Source organism: Coregonus clupeaformis, unplaced genomic scaffold (assembly GCF_020615455.1).
Source record: "Coregonus clupeaformis isolate EN_2021a unplaced genomic scaffold, ASM2061545v1 scaf0165, whole genome shotgun sequence".
Classification (NCBI taxonomy): domain Eukaryota; kingdom Metazoa; phylum Chordata; class Actinopteri; order Salmoniformes; family Salmonidae; genus Coregonus; species Coregonus clupeaformis.
In genome coordinates, this window is record NW_025533620.1 from 557471 (window position 1) to 573295 (window position 15825).

Here is a 15825-nt window from a genome sequence, read left to right on the forward strand (position 1 = left end):
TTCACACCCAACGAGTCAGGACTCCTCAGCTCCAAAAGCTCATTCAGAAACATGGGCGAGTACAATACACGCACACACACAGGAGATCGACCAGTCGATTGCGATCAACTGGTTGGTGACCACTGGTGTAGATGAAGGGAAGGAGACAGGTTAGAGAAGGATTTTAAAGCCTTGAGACATGGATTGTGTATGTGTGCCACTCAGAGGGTGAATGGGCAAGAAAAAATATTTAAGTGCCTTTGAACAGGGTATGGTAGTAGGTGCCAGGCGCACTGGTTTGAGTGTGTCAAGAACTGCAACACCGCTGGGTTTTTCACGCTCAACAGTTTCCCGTCTGTATCAAGAATGATCCACCACCCAAAGGACATTCAGCCAACTTGACACAACTGTGGGAAGCATTGGAGTCAACATGGGCCAGAATCCCTGTGGAATGCTTTCGAAACCTTGTAAGGTCCATGCCCCGACGAACTGAGGCTGTTCTGAGGGCAAAAGGGGGTGCAACTCAATATTAGGAAGGTGTTCCTAATTCTTTGAACACTCAGTGTATATGTCATGTGTGCAATCAATTTTGTCCTCTCTGGACACTCACTAATGACTCTTTGTTATGTATGTGTGGTGGGGAATGAGGTGCAGTTTCATTATGTTCTGACCTGGGGCATCCAAGATCCTTACATGTACAGTGAGGGAAAAAAGTTTTTAATCCCCTGCTGATTTTGTACGTTTGCCCACTGACAAAGACATGATCAGTCTATAATTTTAATGGTAGGTTTATTTGAACAGTGAGAGACAGAATAACAACAACAAAATCCAGAAAAATGCATTTCAAAAATGTTATAAATTGATTAGCATTTTAATGAGGGAAATAAGTATTTGACCCCTCTGCAAAACATGACTTAGTACTTGGTGGCAAAACCCTTGTTGGCAATCACAGAGGTCAGACGTTTCTTGTAGTTGGCCACCAGGTTTGCACACATCTCAGGAGGGATTTTGTTCCACTCCTCTTTGCAGATCTTCTCCAAGTCATTAAGTCCCAGCTGCCTTGAGATCATTGACAAGATCCTCCCGTGTATTCTGGGCTGATTCCTCACTGTTCTCATGATCATTGCAACTCCACGAGGTGAGATCTTGCATGGAGCCCCAGGCCGAGGGAGATTGACAGTTCTTTTGTGTTTCTTCCATTTGCGAATAATCGCACCAACTGTTGTCAACTTCTCACCAAGCTGCTTGGCGATGGTCTTGTAGCCCATTCCAGCCTTGTGTAAGTCTACAATCTTGTCCCTGACATCCAGCTCTTTGGTCTTGGCCATGGTGGAGAGTTTGGAATCTGATTGATTGATTGCTTCTGTGGACAGGTGTCTTTTATACAGGTAACAAGCTGAGATTAGGAGCACTCCCTTTAAGAGTGTGCTCCTAATCTCAGCTCGTTACCTGTATAAAAGACACCTGGGAGCCAGAAATCTTTCTTATTGAGAGGGGGTCAAATATTTATTTCCCTCATTAAAATGCAAATCAATTTATAACATTTTTGAAATACGTTTTTCTGGATTTTGTTGTTGTTATTCTGTCTCTCACTGTTCAAATAAACCTACCATTACAATTATAGACTGATCATTTCTTTGTCAGTGGGCAAACGTACAAAATCAGCAGGGGATCAAATACTTATTTCCCTCACTGTACAGTTCTACTGAAAACGAAAGAAAAGTCATTCAGCGGAGAGAGCGTGAGCAGCGAGAGACGGCTTAATGATGCTATGTAAAAGAAAAACAATTTGCTCTGTGTAAGCCTCTCGTCGGTAATGAGAAGAGGGAGAGGGCTTTTAAAATCACAGTTTAGAGGTGTTACCGTGCTGGAAAAAGGACAAAGGAAAGCTAATGACTTCATCCATGAACATTAAAATGGAGTTTGAATTCTGTGCACTGTCCTGGCTCTTCTCCGTGGTATTAGGGAGCTGAGGAAGGCGTTGCAGTTTTGGAATTGTCCACTAATGAGAGGGCACACACTAGAAGACCACACATAAACTGACAGAGTAATCAGATGAAGGTGTATCTTGCTTCACTAGAATTACTCTTTTGATATGATTCTAAATGTGGCCAATGCATAAAGAGATTATAAACAGGACATTTAAAAGTAAGTAGTTCAGTTAAATGTTGTTCCAACTCAGGAAGGTTATCTCTGTTTAGTCAAGGTAATAATGTATGAAACGAAGAAACACGCGCATCTCTCTCTCTTTTCTCCATTCAAGCTCAGACTAATGCCGGGCGAACACTACACGACTTTCAAAATCCTCACATTAAACACTGTCTTTCCTGTAGTTTTTTGTCTTGCCAACGTAGCGGTGTGCATACTAAACGATCTGGCACAGACGAGGGGGTCACACTACAAGATTCTTCACTTGATGTGATTAGATCGTTAACTTAGCTAGAATGAGCTGTGGCTCAAAGCAGCCGCATAAACGTTTTCAGTCAGAGATCCACGCTTGCCATACAGAGTTGAAATCTTTAGCCAATACATTGATTTTAATAACATTGCTTGTGAACTTTAGAGCTGTAACGATTTGACACTTTGGCTTTGGATAAAGGCAAGTACAAACGCATACTAGTAGTAGTCATCGCTCCTGCTGGAGAGTCTACACATTCTGGGTTATGCGAAAACATGTCATCATCTCACTGGCTTCTTCTCTGGCAAGCTCTCATTGGCTGTTGCTGATCACCGTTCTCAAAAGTTGTTGTTGCACATCTCACTACAACAGCATTGCAGATTTTGTGCCGATAAAATCCAACATGTTTGAAAATATCAGGGCGTCTGGGACGGCTCAAAGACAGGATCAGTACCCCTCAGATTGCGTCTCTGACCCGCTCACATTAAACGAGCATCGTTGACGGCCACGTGCCCAGAGTAGGTAACAACATTGAGATTTTGTCACTGATCTCAAAAATGTACCCTAACCGTAAATCGGGGCCAAAATCGTCTAGTGCACGCCCGGCTTAAGTAACCACAGTCTCTGTAAGGTCTGGAGGAGAGGAAGGTAGTCGACAGACATTTTGGGGTTAACCAGCTACCCTAGTGACAGGTTGTAGTTGTGTGTTGAATGTTAACTAAAGGATGTGTCATGTTGCGAATGGACACAGCAGGGGGAAATGTCACAGTGCTGCTGGGGACGCTGGCTGGAGGATGTGTCACTCAGAGAGAGAGGAAGCTGGCTTAGGGACTGCCACTCTGCAGGTGGGGGAGCTAGGCTGGAGAGAGGCCATGCACGGAGGTGGTGGGTGCTGGTGGTGCTGGCTGGAGGAAGGCTTGTGGTGGGTGGGGGTTCTGGCTAGCTGCTGCGGGCTACATCCTGGTGTGTGTGGGAGCCCTATCTCCCTGCAGCACAGCCGTGGAGCACACAGACAGACCTTGGCGGAGCGCTCCAGCCTGCAGCACATGACTGACAGCCTCCAATCCCCCTCTCAGACCACAAAGAGGATTCAGAGCAGCCAACCAGCCAAACAGCTCCCGAAGAGCAGGCTTACTCAAGGAACCTTACGCTTCCACAGGTTATCACATTCACTCATTCCCAGGCTCTCTCCAATCTGGGTGTGAGGAGTCTCAAGCATGTTGATGAGAACCAGACACCCACCCACCCACCCACACATATTCTAGAGCCTCCAAGACTTGTCTGTGTGGCAAACAGAGCAGAACACATGTTCACACCCAACGAGTCAGGACTCCTCAGCTCCAAAAGCTCATTCAGAAACATGGGCGAGTACAATACACGCACACACACAGGAGATCGACCAGTCGATTGCGATCAACTGGTTGGTGACCACTGGTGTAGATGAAGGGAAGGAGACAGGTTAGAGAAGGATTTTAAAGCCTTGAGACATGGATTGTGTATGTGTGCCACTCAGAGGGTGAATGGGCAAGAAAAAATATTTAAGTGCCTTTGAACAGGGTATGGTAGTAGGTGCCAGGCGCACTGGTTTGAGTGTGTCAAGAACTGCAACACCGCTGGGTTTTTCACGCTCAACAGTTTCCCGTCTGTATCAAGAATGATCCACCACCCAAAGGACATTCAGCCAACTTGACACAACTGTGGGAAGCATTGGAGTCAACATGGGCCAGAATCCCTGTGGAATGCTTTCGAAACCTTGTAAGGTCCATGCCCCGACGAACTGAGGCTGTTCTGAGGGCAAAAGGGGGTGCAACTCAATATTAGGAAGGTGTTCCTAATTATTTGAACACTCAGTGTATATGTCATGTGTGCAATAAATTTTGTCCTCTCTGGACACTCACTAATGACTCTTTGTTATGTATGTGTGGTGGGGAATGAGGTGCAGTTTCATTATGTTCTGACCTGGGGCATCCAAGATCCTTACATGTACAGTGAGGGAAAAAAGTTTTTAATCCCCTGCTGATTTTGTACGTTTGCCCACTGACAAAGACATGATCAGTCTATAATTTTAATGGTAGGTTTATTTGAACAGTGAGAGACAGAATAACAACAACAAAATCCAGAAAAATGCATGTCAAAAATGTTATAAATTGATTTGCATTTTAATGAGGGAAATAAGTATTTGACCCCTCTGCAAAACATGACTTAGTACTTGGTGGCAAAACCCTTGTTGGCAATGACAGAGGTCAGACGTTTCTTGTAGTTGGCCACCAGGTTTGCACACATCTCAGGATAGATTTTGTTCCACTCCTCTTTGCAGATCTTCTCCAAGTCATTAAGTCCCAGCTGCCTTGAGATCATTGACAAGATCCTCCCGTGTAATTCTGGGCTGATTCCTCACTGTTCTCATGATCATTGCAACTCCACGAGGTGAGATCTTGCATGGAGCCCCAGGCCGAGGGAGATTGACAGTTCTTTTGTGTTTCTTCCATTTGCGAATAATCGCACCAACTGTTGTCAATTTCTCACCAAGCTGCTTGGCGATGGTCTTGTAGCCCATTCCAGCCTTGTGTAGGTCTACAATCTTGTCCCTGACATCCAGCTCTTTGGTCTTGGCCATGGTGGAGAGTTTGGAATCTGATTGATTGATTGCTTCTGTGGACAGGTGTCTTTTATACAGGTAACAAGCTGAGATTAGGAGCACTCCCTTTAAGAGTGTGCTCCTAATCTCAGCTCGTGCCTGAATTATGTCACAGAGTGTGACTCCAGCCCACTCGTAATCAAGTCACTTTAGTCCCTCCACTCCCTCATAGACACCAGCGGTAGAAGAGACTAGCTCTCTATGCGGGCCTCTTCGGCCACCGTCCTACACACACACACACACACACACACACACACACACACACACACACACATCACACAAAAACACACTGCAGGCTTTTAACCTTCATTGGTCACAGAGGAATTTAGTCTCACTCACAATGATACAACACAAATAGAACATACAGTGACTGGTAAACAATGGAGACTGGTAAACAATGGGACGGCGACATCATTATATTGCAACAGACACCATCAGGCAAACGCTAATGGAGATCAGCATTAGTATCGTAACAAAAGTGACCCATAGTTTTAGGACACAATTATCTTATGAAACATTATCTCAAATGGTGACCATTGTGGCCAGTAGCAATCTTTTAACAACAGCGTATAAAGAACTCGCACACGCTACATCGAATCTTGATTAGGTTTCACACAGTCAGACAAACACAGCCTCAAACACATCTTCCCAAGGCCCCAGATCATCTCGGCAACCTGTTTGTGGAGAGTTTCTCAACATCTGTCGGTATAGAAACCACTCTCTCCCCTGATTGGCCACTTCCACAGCAATGGGAGGGACGGAAAGGACACATAGTGGCGATTGCGGACGTTGCGGCGGCAGGGCCTGGGGAATAAAGGATGTTAGAGGAATGAAGTGGTACACACTGAGCCACAGCTAAGCCTGGGAGAGGAGAGGGGCCCTCAGCACCCACACAATGCAGAGGGCAGATTCAGACATTGATTTGTGGGGAGAAGCGCGTGTCTGTAGTGGAGGAGATAAGTGGCATGCCCATAGGGCTCCTATCCACTCCTCTCTTATCACTAGTGCTCTCACAGGAGGAAAAGACAGAATTAAAGCTCACGGCACCATGTGTGACACAGTGTTTGTTGAGATCATCAGCGCGTCATGTCTGATCATCAGAAACACAACGAGAAGATGGTGAATGAAGCAAACTGAGATCTGGGTTTGACAGATCAAGACTAGTGTTGAGAGAGGAAGTAACCAGAATAGATGGTGACTCTTTTTCCCTATCCCCTTCTCTCTTGTTTCCCCTCTCTCTCCTCCTCTCTCGCTCCCTCCCTCTTGTCCCCTCTCTCTATCTACCTCTTGTTAACCCTCTCCCACTCCCTCCCACTCTCTCCCTCTTGTTCCCTCTCTTTCTACCTCCTGTTCTCTCTCCCTCTACCTCTTGTTCTCTCTCCATCTCTTGTTCCCTCTCTCTAATAATTGGGCATTAGGCTGCAGTTGAGATGTGTGCTCTACTACAGGTTACTGTGGCGACAGAGCAGGCTTTGAGAGGCATTCAGATCTATTACATTAGGGGAGCATGGCAGATACTAGGACTGAGACCATTCCCACTGATGGAACACAGGGAGAAGGGGAGATGTAGAGACAATACTAACACTACAGGGAGACGAGGAGATGTAGAGACAATATTTAAAAAAACCCTGGAAAAGGGGAGATGTAAAGACAATACTAATACACTACAGGGAGAAGAGGAGATGTAGAGACAATATTAACACACTACAGGGAGAAGAGGAGATGTAGAGACAATATTAATACACTACAGGGAGAAGAGGAGATGTAGAGACAATATTAACACACTACAGGGAGAAGAGGAGATGTAGAGACAATATTAACACACTACAGGGAGAAGAGGAGATGTAGAGACAATATAACACACTACAGGGAGAAGAGGAGATGTAGAGACAATATTAACACACTACAGGGAGAAGAGGAGAAGAATGACAAAGAAAGAGAGGGAGAGAAAGATATTATGTGTGAGAGAACGAGACAGAGTGAGCGAAAGGAAAGAGAGTGAGTGTATTGTGTGGTTTGTAGAGAGAGATAAACAGGAGGAGTTGAACAGGCGGAGGGGTAATCCTGCATTGAATTTGAGACCAATTTACTGGCCTGAGTGCAGAAACCCACAGGAGAGAATCATGTGCAGAACAAAGCTCTGATCAATAATAATCCTCCCTCTCTCTCCAGTTGGTTAGCTCTGCACACTTCCACACATTCAACACCTTCAACTGACTTCAACCTGACAAGACACAGGTCCAGCCCAACAGGTGCTGTGTGTGTGAGAGAGTGTGTGTACTGTGTGCATGTCTGTGTGTGGTGTGTTTGGTTACCTGGGCATCTGTATGAAGAGTGACTTGTTCACCTGACTCGATCACTCATGAGTGTCATATAGAGAGTATAAAATCTGTGTGTCTCACAATAATGACAGCATAGTACAGTGATTGTGTGTGTATAGGTGTCTGTGTGTGTCTGCTGTCCTTAATCCTCCATCCTCATTTGCCTAATTAAACAGATCCTGCTGAAGTTCCCTACCGATGTAGAGCTGTTTGTTCCTCATCCCTCCTCCTCCCCTCCTCCCCTCCAATAAGCCAGCCAAAAGCCCCGGCACCATGGGAGAGAAAGAGAGGGATAGAATCCAGAGATAGGTGGATAGAGAGAGCGCATCCCCACACCTCTTTTGTACCAGTGGTACTATTCATTCACCATCCCTCATTTTTCAAATTACTGCGAATCCTCTGCTTCATTTCATCCAGTATCTTCTGTGCCCAGAGGCTAGCACCCTCCCTTCCTCCCTCCCTCCCTCCCTCCTCTCTTATGCAGTGAACACAACACACACAGCCCGTCCTGCCATCACCAGTCGAGGGTAATCGATCTTGTCTGCTTATTAAGCCTGACACCAGACCAGACCGCCTTAACACCACGCCAGAGAAGCTTTAAAATCACTAGCTTTACCCCGCACCAACAACATATAGATGTACACTACAAGGTCCACTGCTGACAGGTGTATAAAATTGAGCACACAGCCATGCAATCTCCATAGACAAACATTGGCAGTAGAATAGCCCATACTGAAGAGCTCAGTGACTTTCAATGTGGCACCGTCATAGGATGCCACCTTTCCAACAAGTCAGTCAGTCAAATTTCTGCCCTGCTAGAGCTGCCCCGGTCAACTTTAAGTGCTGTTATTGTGAAGTGGAAACGTCTAGGAGCAACAACGGCTCAGCCGCAAAGTGGTAGGCCACACAAGCTCACAGAATGGGATCACTGAGTGCTGAAGAGCGTAGTGCGTAAAAATCGTCTGTCTGCGGTTGCAACACTCACCACTGAGTTCCAAACTGCATTTGGAAGCAAGGTCAGCACAAGAACTGTTAGTTGGGAGCTTAATGAAATGGGTTTCCATGGCCAAGCCTAAGATCAACATGCGCAATGCCAAGCGTCGGCTGGAGTGGGGTAAAGCGCGCCGCCATTGGACTCTGGAGCAGTGGAAACGCATTCTCTGGAGTGATGAATCACGTTTCACCATCTCGCAGTCCGACGGACGAATCTGGGTTTGGCGGATGCCAGGAGAACGCTACCTGCACGAATGCATAGTGACGACTGTAAAGTTTGGTGGAGGAGGAATAATGAATGGTCTGGGGCTGTTTTTCATGGTTCGGGTTAGGACCCTTAGTTCCAGTGAAGGGAAATCTTAACGCTAAAGCGTACAATGACATTCTGTGCTTTCAACTTTGTGGCAACAGTTTGGGGAAGGCCCTTTCCTGTTTGAGTTTTACAATACCCCCGTACACAAAGCGAGGCCCATACAGAAATGGTTTGTTGAGATCGGTGTGGAAGAACTTGAACACCTTTGGAATGAATCGGAACGCAGACTGCGAGCCAGGCCTGATCGTCCAACATCAGTGCCCGACCTCACTAATGCTCTTGTGGCTGAATGGAAGCAAGTCCCCGCAGCAATGTTCCAACATCTAGTGGAAAGCCTTCCCAGAAGAGTGGAGGCTGTTATAGCACCAAAGGGGGGACCAACTCCATATTAATGCTCATGTTTTTGGAATGAGATGTTGAGCAGGCTATCTTCTGTACCTTGTCACAACACAACTGATTGGCTCAAATGCATTAAGAAGGAAAGAAATTCCACAAATTAACTTTTAACAAGGCACACCTGTTAATTGAAATGCATTCCAGGTGACTACCTCATGAAGCTGGTTGAGAGAATGCCAAGAGTGTGCAAAGCTGTCATCAAGGCAAAGGGTGACTACTTTGAAGAATCTAAAATCTAAAATATATTTTGATTTCTTGAACACTTTTTTGGTTACTACATGATTCCATATGTGTTATTTCATAGTTTTGATGTCTTCACTATTATTCTACAATGTAGAAAATAGTAAAAATACAGAAAAACCCTTGAATGAGTAGGTGTGTCCAAACCTTTGACTGGTACTGTAGATGTACCTTTAATAACCCACAGGGGACTATAGCTTATTCTATATGGCCTACTGATTTACTAACTGTGCAGAATAACAACTCCCTTGATCCAAATGGCACAGAAACCAACGTTATGGAAATCTTTCTTTAAGGTCAATGTTCATCTCAAATATAGCTACAGTAGGGAAAAAAAGTATTTAGTCAGCCACCAATTGTGCAAGTTCTCCCACTTAAAAAGATGAGAGAGGCCTGTAATTTTCATCATAGGTACACGTCAACTATGACAGACAAAATGAGATTTTTTTCTCCAGAAAATCACATTGTAGGATTTTTAATGAATTTATTTGCAAATTATAGTGGAAAATAAGTATTTGGTCAATAACAAAAGTTTCTCAATACTTTGTTATATACCCTTTGTTGGCAATGCCACAGGTCAAACGTTTTCTGTAAGTCTTCACAAGGTTTTCACACACTGTTGCTGGTATTTTTGGCCCATTCCTCCATGCAGATCTCCTCTAGAGCAGCGATGTTTTGGGGCTGTCGCTGGGCAACACGGACTTTCAACTCCCTCCAAAGATTTTCTATGGGGTTGAGATCTGGAGACTGGCTAGGCCACTCCAGGACCTTGAAATGCTTCTTACGAAGCCACTCCTTCGTTGCCCGGGCGGTGTGTTTGGGATCATTGTCATGCTGAAAGACCCAGCCACGTTTCATCTTCAATGCCCTTGCTGATGGAAGGAGGTTTTCACTCAAAATCTCACGATACATGGCCCCATTCATTCTTTCCTTTACACGGATCAGTCGTCCTGGTCCCTTTGCAGAAAAACAGCCCCAAAGCATGATGTTTCCACCCCCATGCTTCACAGTAGGTATGGTGTTCTTTGGATGCAACTCAGCATTCTTTGTCCTCCAAACACGACGAGTTGAGTTTTTACCAAAAAGTTCTATTTTGGTTTCATCTGACCATATGACATTCTCCCAATCCTCTTCTGGATCATCCAAATGCACTCTAGCAAACTTCAGACGGGCCTGGACATGTTCTGGAACTGCAGGATTTGAGTCCCTGGCGGCGTAGTGTGTTACTGATGGTAGGCTTTGTTACTTTGGTCCCAGCTCTCTGCAGGTCATTCACTAGGTCCCCCCGTGTGGTTCTGGGATTTTTGCTCACCGTTCTTGTGATCATTTTGACCCCACGGGGTGAGATCTTGCGTGGAGCCCCAGATCGAGGGAGATTATCAGTGGTCTTGTATGTCTTCCATTTCCTAATAATTGCTCCCACAGTTGATTTCTTCAAACCAAGCTGCTTACCTATTGCAGATTCAGTCTTCCCAGCCTGGTGCAGGTCTACAATTTTGTTTCTGGTGTCCTTTGACAGCTCTTTGGTCTTGGCCATAGTGGAGTTTGGAGTGTGACTGTTTGAGGTTGTGGACAGGTGTCTTTTATACTGATAACAAGTTCAAACAGGTGCCATTAATACAGGTAACGAGTGGAGGACAGAGGAGCCTCTTAAAGAAGAAGTTACAGGTCTGTGAGAGCCAGAAATCTTGCTTGTTTGTAGGTGACCAAATACTTATTTTCCACCATAATTTGCAAAAAAATTCATTAAAAATCCTACAATGTGATTTTCTGGATTTTTTTCCCTCAATTTGTCTGTCATAGTTGACGTGTACCTATAATGAAAATTACAGGCCTCTCTCATCTTTTTAAGTGGGAGAACTTGCACAATTGGTGACTAAATACTTTTTTTCCCCACTGTAAATTCTAATTCCATTCTTTTCCACAGGGAATAAGGACGGAGGGGAAAGGTAAGCTATTGCATACCGGGGCCTTATATAAATAGCCCGAAGGGTGAGGAGACTGAGGTGAGAGGTTCAGATGGAGCACTGGTTCCCTGAGGTTCCCTGCACTGCACATAAATGAAATGCCCTGCCACACACAGTCAATCAAGTACGCACATAAATACAAACAAACATGTATGGTCACGCTCATGCACGCACGCACAGACATACTCAACAACAACAAAAAATACACACACACAAAACACGAGCACGCAAAACACAAGCATACAAAACATGATCACACACACACACACAAACATTGACTCACACCCACATTAGGCAGGCAGAGCCAGCATTAATATTCTGCTGGTTGATTGACTAGCTCCAGCTGGAGATGTGGAGATGGAGACCGCCTGGGTCCTTGGGATCGATACACAGGTAGGCAGGTCAGGCAGGCAGGTCAGCCAGGCAGAGCAGCCAGGCAGAGCAGCCAGGGATCATCTGACAGCACCAGCCATCCAGGCCTTTTAAATCCCCTATGTCCCTTAGCCTCAGCATCACAGAGACCAGGCCTCCACAGAACCACCGCACAGAGACACCGCAGCGCACTGAGGCTAACCACCATGGCTATTACGCTCTTCCTGTCTGGCACACCGCACACACCCCTGGGTGTTCCCCCGGCCCGCATGCTGAGAGCACATGTGGTGATATAATCAATTCACCACGTCTCTTGCGCCCTCACTCATACAGACCTCACACCAGCAAAAAACATGCTAAAACATATAAATACTGTACTGCACACACTGCTGATATGCTGGCCCACTGATATGCCTGCCTGCGTGACCATATCATTACCACTGAACTTACCTGTAGGGAATTGCCTTGGTATTATCAGTCACTAACACATGGGCCTGTGCCATACGTTACAGTATGAAGGGAGCTGCCTGTATGGCGCTATAACCAAGGTTCAATACCATAAGGAGATGGCAGAGGTGAGTCTGAGTTACGTATGCAGGTTCACCAATGAGTGCTTGAAGCCCTGTGATACAGAAGCCCCAGCGGTAAGAGCACTATCTGTGGACCACAGCTTAGCGTAGGAGTGCTAAGTGCAGTGTGTCCTACCTCCTGTACCTTCACTTTATTTTCCCCGTTCCCTCTGCTCCTTCTTTTTCATTGACCCAGATCTTCATTCCATTCTTCTAACCCATAACCCACTTGCCACTATTTGCTTCTATTTTTCAGCCATTTTATCCTCTGCCTCTACAGTATGTATTTTCTATAGTCCTTTCCTTCCACATCCATTCATGTATTTGACTTCCATCCCTCTATCATCTCTTTAAGTATTGAAGGGTAAATGAAGAGCATGAGGCCCCAGTAGAGAGAGCAGACAGTCTGCGCATCATCACTCATTTCTGTCAGTCTACCTGCCTTCTCCCCATGCCCCTAGCCACATAATAAATACACTTTAAATCACAATAATACATTTTAAATTCATAATGCCAAACAGTCGGTTTCTGAGTGGATAGATTATTGTAAGTATCTAAAGCCACCTAAATCTGAATAATCCGTCTGAGTTTGTGTTTGATCTGAGGGTGGATACTGGGTAACAAGGGATTGTCTTTGGGTTGAACTTGATTGAATCACACACTGGCTTTGTCCTGCACTGTACTTTATTACTGTTAAATGAGGAGTCCTGGGAATATCCCAGCCAGGGCTGGCCCAGCCACTCTCCCTACAGTACAATATATCTAACCTATACCCCGAGCGTCTCCCTCAGTCAGTGTAGACACAGCTCTGGCCTTACACTCCCCTTCTGATTGGCTCAGCCTCCAGGCAGGCAGCTGTTGGGGCTTTTCCTCAGTTCAGCTTGTTAGATGACCTTCTCAGGGAGAGGTGTCTGGTGCAGACACAGATGCTCTTCAGCCCACAGAGCAGCTCCAGCAAAGGGGTCAGAGGACAACCCTAAACCACTGCATGCTGGCACACCCATGGGTGTTGAATCCCAGATCTGGTCTTTAAATAAATCCAAGTCATCTTTAAATAGCATTGACCACAACATGGAGGCTCCACATCCACACAGATAACAAACATGAATGGGAGAAAGGAAATTGAATAGAGGTTGGGGATTATTGAACAATAAACAAACTGTTTGGAAAGAGAGAGGGCTTTCTGACACTCTGGTTCTTTTGACTGTAGTCCTTGTGGGCTGATTGATCTATGCTATTGCCCTTATAACTGTGTCCTGTCAGAGAGAGAGAGAAGTGAGGGAAGAGTGTTCTGCTTCTCAAAGTGACTATTGTATTGTTGGTTTTCCATTAGTGGATGATTCCAACAGAACAGGATGCACACTACCTGTCAAAGGTTTTAGAACACCTACTCATTCCAGGGCTTTTCTGTCTTTTTACTATTTTCTACATTGTAGAATAATAGTGAAGACATCAAAACGATGAAATAACACATATAGAATCACGTAGTCAGCAAAAAAGTGTTAAACAAATCAAAGTATATTTTATATTTGAGATTCTTCAAATAGCCACCCTTTGCCTTGATGACAGCTTTGCACTCTCTTGGCATTCTCTCAACCAGCTTCATGAGGTAGTCACCTGGAATGCATTTCAATTAACAGGTGTGCCTTCTTAAAAGTTAATTTGTGGAATTTCTTTCCTTCTTAATGTGTTTGAGCCAATCAGTTGTGTTGTGACAAGGTGGGGGGGGGTATACAGAAGATAGCCCTAATTGGTAAAAGACTAAGTCCATATTATGGCAAGAACAGCTCGAATAAGCAAAGAAAAACAACAGTCCAGTATGATGAAACTGGATCTCATGAGGACCGCCACAGGAATGGAAGACCCAGAGTTACCTCTGCTGCAGAGGATAAGTTCATTAGAGTTACCAGCCTCAGAAATTGCAGCCCAAATAAATGCTTCACAGAGTTCAAGTAACAGACACATCTCAACATCAACTGTTCAGAGGAGACTGTGTGAATCAGGCCTTCATGGTCGAATTGCTGCAAAGAAACCACTACTAAAGGACACCAATAAGAAGAAGAGACTTGCTTGGGCCAAGAAACACGAGCAATGGACATTAGACCGGTGGAAATCTGTCCTTTGGTCTGGAGTCCAAATTGGAGATTTTTGGTTCCAACCGCCGTGTCTTTGTGAGACGTGGTGTGGGTGAACGGATGATCTCCGCATGTGTATTTTCCACCGTAAAGCATGGAGGAGGAGGTATTATGGTGTGGGGGTGCTTTGCTGGTGACACTGTCTGTGATGTATTTAAAATTCAAGGCACACTTAGCCAGCATGGCTACCACAGCATTTTGCAGTGATACGCCATCCCATTTGGTTTGGGCTTAGTAGGACTATCATTTGTTTTTCAACAGGACAATGACCCAACACACCTCCAGGCTGTGTAAGGGCTATTTTACCAAGAAGTAGAGTGATGGAATGCTGCATCAGATGACCTGGCGTCCACAAACCCCTGACTTCAACCAAATTGAGATGGTTTGGGATTAGTGGGACCGCAGATTGAAGGAAAAGCAGCCAACAGGTGCTCAGTAAGACTGTTGGAAGCTGGTTGAGAGAATGCCAAGAGTGTGCAAAGCTGTCATCAAGGCAAAGGTGGATATTTGAAGAATCTCAAATATAAAATATATTTTGTTTTGTTTACCACTTTTTTGGTTACTACATGATTCCATATGTGTTATTTCATAGTTTTGATGTCTTCACTATTATATAGAAAATAGTAAAAATAAAGAAAAACCCTTGAATGAGTAGGTGTTCTAAAACTTTTGACCGGTAGAGTAGCTAGATACTCAAATCCTTGAAATCTGCTTTTTAGACCTGGCTGTTCTATTCCTTGTTGATACCCAGACACACACAGACAATGGAAAGGAAAATACTGCAACAACAACAAAAAAACTGCCAAACGGAACCAAGGCTTTTTAAAAGAAGTGATTATTCACTGAGAAATCTAGCAAATGCTTGAATCAATTACTCTCAGTTATCTGAAAATAATGTCTGTCCTCTAAGCCGTTTCGCGATTTGTCTTTGAAATGGCCTCGTCACTTCCTCGAGACTGCGGGGGAGACATTAGGCCTAATTCAACTCATCTGCCCTGTCCATTCAACAGAACTATCCCCCAGTGTCATCCTTTAGCTGGCCTGCGCTACACTGGCACCAGTCACACCTTGGACTGGACCAACATGGGCAGGTCCAAATCACTTAATTAGCAAAGTAATGCTGGTGTCTATCAGTTCAGTTCTCAGATGTTGAACAATGAGACTGACTGGGTCATGGTTTAATGTCTAGTCTGTCTTGTTCCTGCTGTACCAGGTTGTGTATAAAGACCACTTTACAGTGTAGGTGTGTGCTTACAATTTTCAGCTCAGTATGACATTAATTGTTACTCTGGCTGGTTAGGTGATTATGCTATGTGGGATAATACGAAACATCACATTCCATAGGTAATACAGTATAGTTTTGTATTGAGGAATGAGGCTACCTTCATTAAAGAAATTATGTCATTGTGTTGAAGCTTTTCTGATGAAGGGGACCTGACTGAGCGACACAGAATATGGCAATGACACCTCTGCCGCCAAGCCTCTTGTATCCACCCACACACAC

At 44.9% G+C, this 15825-nt stretch overlaps 1 protein-coding gene across 1 annotated transcript in view; it reads right to left on the bottom strand.

Annotated features, from left to right (window-relative positions):
- LOC121582322 (T-cell immunomodulatory protein-like) overlaps positions 1–15825 on the bottom strand; it is a gene marked incomplete at its 5' end in the record, with an annotated part of 81925 nt that overhangs the window by 17251 nt on the left and 48849 nt on the right.